At 33.3% G+C, this 7,030-nt stretch overlaps 1 long non-coding RNA gene across 1 annotated transcript; it reads right to left on the minus strand.

The window, feature by feature from the left end:
* Positions 1 to 2,962: 2,962 nt before the first annotated feature.
* LOC104646749 (uncharacterized) lies at positions 2,963 to 5,620 on the minus strand. The gene is made up of 2 exons (XR_011221111.1): positions 4,651 to 5,620; positions 2,963 to 3,289 (listed from the first exon to the last, which is right to left on the minus strand). It is a non-coding gene; the product is annotated as an uncharacterized lncRNA (long non-coding RNA).
* Between the last annotated feature and the right edge of the window lie 1,410 nt (positions 5,621 to 7,030).

Here is a 7,030-nt window from a genome sequence, read left to right on the forward strand (position 1 = left end):
ATAAGAATGATGTTTTTAACAATTTATGTGCATAGTCAATAAAGATTGGCTTATAATGACTATTTATATAGTGCAAAATGATCATAACCAATAAAAATTGGCTTATAAGGACTTCATGTCCAATTGTAGTCAAATCATTTTCTTAGTCTCTTGGATTACTTACTTGACTCATTGTAGGTATGGGAATATAATGAATCATTGCACTTGTAAGTAAGACATAGGATTAAAGAAGATCATTGAACTACAAAACAGAAAGAACAAAAGACTGAAAAAATAAACTAAGTCTGGAAAGAGAGCTCTCAGCCTTAGAGAGAGCAAAATTATAAATTTTCGTTTGAGATAATCTAAAATTATGTTTATGAATCCAAGGTCTTATGTTCATACAGAAAATGAGTTGTGTGCTTTGAATGCATTAAAATATGTCATATTCATAACATGATTCATAAATAACGAATTAGGAAAGTCAACTGACTTCACTTTCCAGACACAACATGTTTCTATATGAAGAGTTTTCCTTGATCATGTATAGTCCTTATGTGTTTATTTGCATACACTCATACTTAGTACAAGTGTGTACTAACCCCTATACTATTGCTATTTTTATAGGTGCAGGTTCTTGAAGAGAATTGAAGATTCATTGAAGCGGTTTTGACTAGTATCTCCAGACCTTTGGTAGTTCTTTTGAGTTCGAGAATGCTACATTTGCTTTCTAAATTTAGTATATTAGACATAGCTAGTGGATGTTGTCCCTACCATTTCATTTCAAGTTGTTGTTCAAAGCTCTGTAATAAAGACATTTGGCAAACTATTATAATATTATGAATTCTTTATTTGAATCGTTTAATCTATTATAAATGGTTGTTTAGTTTGAGTCATAGCATATCACTTTTATGCAGTAATTCCAAGAAGTGTAAGTATACTTCATTAAGTTTTAAAATGTTTTAAATTTTTCACAAATTTAATTGTATGATTGTGATGATGTCTAAGAAAAGGTTTGTCTGTGACCTCTGAGAGGTTCACGATGCCGGTCTCATCTGGGGGTTTAGATTCCAAGTTTGACACTCTTTCCTGAACTCGAATAGATCTGGGCCCATCTTTCTCTAGTCTTTCGGTTTTCCAAATTTTCCCAAAATAGCATATTTTTCAAATCCCTAAGAGTGTTCCTACAATCAAGGGTATGTTATTCTTGAGTCCCATGCCCTTTCACCAATTGACTTAAGATCAACCATTAAAGGAGCAGGTTACAACCCTGAAAGTAGGGATGACCCTCTTTGCATTTTCTCACAGCTCGATACATGTCCGACAAGATAACGGGAGCAATGTGATAATACTTCACTTGCCCTTGATTTTTGATCCTGTTGAATAAAGTGTGTGCAAGAATTATCACTCGAGTATTGATACATAGGCTCAGGCTTTGTGGTAAAAGAATAGTTCCTAATAGCGCGACAGTGAACACCAAAGGTCGGATTTCATTCCACTCTCTTTAGGCAACTCTGAACTCTTTGTTATACTTTGTGTAAAATCTTGCGTTCCCAAAATCTAATGTCGAGCTCCATAAACGATATATGAGAATTGTCGGCCCAGTAAGTGTAATTCTTACCTAATCTGAGACAATTTTTAATACTTCGACTAAAGGCTTGTTAGGGATCAATATGTCTTTTTAATTTTCTCATTATTCTTTCTAACCCTGGACCAACTGTGTCAATGCAGTCCCGAAGCTCCTCCATTATCCGGGTAATTTCTATAGTTCCAAATTGGAACACCATTTTTTCATTATCCCAATAGCATGTGAGGACTGCGATGAGTTCAGGCCAACCCGCCATATTGACTAGTTCAGTCAGGGCACCACATATTTGTTGAGGGTTCTTCTATGATATCCGTCAAGGTCGTTATACCACATCTTGAGTGAAAGTAGGTCCTTTACAACCATGTCCAACTTTGGGAAATGATCATACCCACAAAACAAAAACCAGTTAAGTTTCCCCAACCCAAATTAGGTTTCTAATCCCACATCCTTCAAATGTCAGCTAATATGGTATGTGGTTACGTCGGAGACCTTGGACATGATTTTGGCAATTTCATTAATTGATTTAATATGCCTTGTGTTTTAATCCATCTTAGGCTAATGGTTGATACAGTTTTAGTTTCGCTCTATCCTAGGTTGACTAGAATTTGTTTAGAAGTGACGATTACCTGAGTTAGACAGACAACGGTGTGAAGCGAATAAACAACGTTGGATGACCGAAATTAAACTATTTATTTATTACTTCCAAAGATTAGACTTATGTTTTCTGAAGGAAGTCGTGTTAAGACACATAACCACCTTTGTCATAATGCAAACTATTTGTCGCTTGACGGAGTCGATGCATGAAAAATGCAACAGTTAAATAATACGATATAGAAAGCAAGTTAACAGTTATCTACACGTAGTCAAACAGGTTAATTTTAAGGTTAGAATCCTTCAAATCCCCAGCAGAGTTGTCATTAGTTTAAGTTCCAAAAAAAATATTATGATTGGTATATGACTAGATTTTAGAGTCGTCACTTAATTTTTAAGAAAAATCAAGAAAATTTTATTTTTCAAGAGGTTAGAATAGGAACTCTATTGAAAACCTCTAAAGGGGTTCTAGGGTTCTTATTAATACTTTAGGAAGGTTTTTACGCACCTAGAATATTTTCTAATATCCGGTAACTAACTTGTTTGGCTAAAATAATTAACTTAACTTTGAGATATACAATTTTTTCGAGTTTGTTCGAAAGTGAAGTATTAATTTACTAGCTAAATGAGATTTGATTTGCAAAATTTATATTTAAGTTTATTTATACTTGGTTGATTTAATTAAGTCGTTAAAATGAAATAGCGTCTTGCGGGGGATCTGAACTTTTCTAACCCTAAAACTGGCGACAAGTAATAACAAGTAAAGGCGAAGTAAAGTAAAAAAGAGGGAAAGAGAGAGTTGGGTTCAAATCCGATTTCTGTTCTCCTTAACCGGTGTTTGGACCCATTTCTTTTGGGAATTAAGTCCATTCCAAAGGTACCTGTCATACACCTCTAGCACAAATAATAATAGTATAATGACATGGGCTTAGTCCCAAAATAACAAAATACAAAAAAAATTGGAAATAAATTTGGGACTTTTCGATTTCTTATTTTCCCGCTTTTTTCTTTGGCTACCCATTCAACTTCGGAACATGTGCGTCAATTTTGATGGGTTGACTAGATATAACGAAATATGAGTCTTTGTGAGTCTCTCGAAATGTGAGGGCGAACGTGAGTTCTTGGCAAACTCTGGCAGTTTTACATGCAACAAAATTATAATAAAGATTAAAATTCAAATAGTGATGTCTCCATTTGTATATCTAAGTGATAACAAGATTACTTGACTGCAAAGGAGGTATAAAAAAAGTAACAAATATTAAACATGCAAGACAAATGGGTAGTAGTTGAGGAACAAAGCAATAGGCAGTGACTATAATTGAAACTCATGTTACAAATATTGGAGTTAGTGATGCAATTTAATAATAGAAACCTCATGCCTAGGCTGCCAAATTTCATCACTTTTTGAAGAAACAAACGATTTTAAAATAATACACCAAACAAAGCTCCCATTCACCGACCATAATTTACTGTCTATAGTTTGAGAATTTACATGCAAAGATATAAAATGAGTTAAGAGACCCTACCAACACAACTATTTGAAAACGTAAGACATGAAGAAACTTTGATCATTATGGCCAAGTGAAAACGAAGAGCCAAAGTTAAGCAATGTAAAGGAGAAAAAAAACGACTCAAGCTGCGAGACAAGTCCATTTTTTGGACAAAATGCTATACCAGTAGAACATAGGTTGCACTGTTAACAAGTTTTCAAGGAGAATCTAAAGACAAGTGAAAACATTGAACCATACCAGTAAATGAATTAATGACAGGACAATCATGCTTCATTTCGGAAAAAAATAGATTAGATGTTCTTCGCACGACTGCTAAGACTACAATCAGCTTTGACATTAAATATAAAGAAGACAAGAAATAATAACCAAAATGATACCAGTGAGGAAACGAGAGAAAAACAAACTTCAAAAAAAACAAAGAAACCCGATCAGATTTAGATAAGGAAAGTGGAAAATAGACTCGATTGAACGACATGTGAATGAACTTTAAATGAAAATCACTGAATCCAACAGCTAAAACATAACACTTAGATCACCCTTTGAAACGACGCCAAATATAAGAAAGTTGGGATGAAAGCAGGCTATTAACAGAGAACTAACAGACCGAAAAAAATAAACTCTTACATCTTACAAATAGTGAATAACGCGACAAACAAATTTTCATATCATCAAATTTTTAAGACTATGCTTCATCTAATAAAAGAAATAGTACTAATCGGTAAAAGAAAGGTTGCAGGAAATGAAACCGCTACGGACTTATACATCATGTAAAAATGCTATAAACTAAACTGCGAGTGACAGCCAACTCAACACAAACATGAGAGAAGCTTCTCAAACAGTAAATCCACTTAAAAATAAAATGAGAGGTGGAAAGAGAAAAATGAAGAACAAAATGATACAACTAAATGGCAATCTCAAACACGCGTCCAAAATACGACAAAATGTAAAGATAATTCCAAAAATTCACCCTAGTAAGCCAACCTTGAACTAATATATAGACATCCAATAGCCATAAAGATCGAGAAGAGAGAAAGAAAACCAACTGAGATAAAACACGAAGCCGTCACCTTCTCCTGGGCAGTGAATTGAACGAGACGAGCAACCAAGAGTTGACGAGCTTCCACTACTTAAAAAACAACACCCCAATGAACTCGCGTGAGCAGAAAATCGAGTGAAGACTCGATAAAAAATCGGAATGTTTGTATATATACCTGTATGGATGGCAGCTCACTATTTTTTCACTAATTTTTCTATTGTTTTTTCCCAAAAAAATCTCTCTTGAAAATAATAATCCCCATTTCACAGTGAACAGAATGAGAATATATATAGCAGAGAGATTAGGGTTCCCAAACCTTGGGAAAAGAGGAGAACAGCCGGATAGGAACAAAGGGAACAAATGGAATTCTCCAACAACTTTCAAATCAAAAACTTCCCCAACGAGCAATCCCTAATTTAATGCAAAAACCCAAAAGAAGACAGCGACCCAGGCAGCCTTGATCAATCTACTCGCAGGGGACGTGGAGTCCATCCATGCGAGCAAGGAGGAGTTGCAGAGGCACAGGACTGGAGCAGCATCGCTGTTCGCCTGCACTTGCAGAGGCGGAAGATGCGGAAAATCTGGTTGCTTTCCGTGTATTTGATGCCGTGAGATTCCTTGTGAACGTTGAAGTTGTTGGTCCTCGCATGAGGAGCTTCAAGGCATTTAGGGGTTGGCTTGTCACTTCACCGTAAAAAGGAAAGGAACGTGGGTTGCATTAAAGGGATTAGGAGAAGTGGGTCACGTTGGCAAGTATTATGTTTTAAGGCATCTGGGCTATGGCACTGCTGATGGTATCATTGTTATTGGACTGGGTTTTTGCTGTAATAGATGTTGTGCTGGGATTTTAAAAAGAAAGGAAATGGGCTAATGGGTTTGTCTCGTGGGAAATGGGCTGCTGAAGATTTAGAGAAAGGTCCCCCATTCATGGTCCCTTTAAATGGGTTTAAAGTAAAATAGCTAAAAACAAATAGAATTTAATTCACGAATTAAGCTAAAGTTTAAATAAGATGAATTAACTAAAAATTAATAATGAGCTTCTGAATTTTAACGAGATAAAATAATTGAATTAGTCATAACTAATGACTCAAAAGTGTAAACTAACAATTTAGACCAAATTAATTTAATAAAGTATTAAGTACAATTGAAATCTTTTTGAGACAATTTTTGAATATTTATAAAATAATCTAATTTTATATAAAATTATATAAAACATATATACTACTTAAAATTTATAAGAAGTATAAAATCAATTAACAATAACTCCAAGAATATTCTATACCCTTTTAATATAACCAATCATTTCAAATCTCATAGAATTACGAAACTCATTAACTAATTTTTATTGGGAGGACCAAAATTGGGTGTCAATAATTATCAAATGGGAACCACCAGCTTCATCTAGATAATAAAAATGGACTTGTCTATTTTGTTTGTTCACATGTGATATATGACTCATTTTTTGTAATCTTTTACTAATGAAAAAATGTTTGTTTTTTAATTTGAAGTATATCATATATGGACTACTTCTAGATAGATCGTCATCAAATAATGATATATAGATAAAACTTTAACATAACACATAAATCATTAAACAATGAAACATAGTAGTAAAATAAGAATGATCTACTCAGTTTGTTCACATATGATTTTGTAAGCAAGCACATTTCCCGTAATTTTGTAAGTATACGAGTCTTGTTACTTATATGAAATTTTGTGTATAGCTTAGCCATGCAAATTAAACGGACATACTCTTCAGTTTACATTTTGTTCACTCTTCAAATCGGGAAATTATGCATCATTTACATACTACTAGATCTCGAAGAAGGCATGTATAAAAATACTAGGTAATCTACCCGTAGTTCGCATGGGCTAAACTTAGGTTTTAAACTTTTGTTAATACCCAAAGATAATATGGAAAAACATAAATTTAGTTTTGTAATGTTGACATTCAAAAGAAAGATAACATAAAAGCAAAGAATTAATGAAAATGTATGTTAATTCTGTTAAACATTAACTTTGAAAATATGTATTATACGGACATATTTATAGCCAAAAACTAATGAAAATGTTTGTTATGTGGATATACTTAATTATAGCCCAAAATTAATGAAAATGTATGTTAATTCTGTTAAACATTAAACTTGAAAATATGTATTATGAGAAGTTTCTGGTGCTTCAAAAACGTAATCGAGATTTAGTATATTTCGTTTGATATAATTCACACCATGACTTTTTTAAGCTATATATTTTCTTTCTAATATTAATTATTTTTTACTTGATATCTTTTTGTCACACAAAGTATGTAATTTCTCCTGTACATTG

This window comes from Solanum lycopersicum, chromosome 1 (genome assembly GCF_036512215.1).
Source record: "Solanum lycopersicum chromosome 1, SLM_r2.1".
Lineage (NCBI taxonomy): Eukaryota > Viridiplantae > Streptophyta > Magnoliopsida > Solanales > Solanaceae > Solanum > Solanum lycopersicum.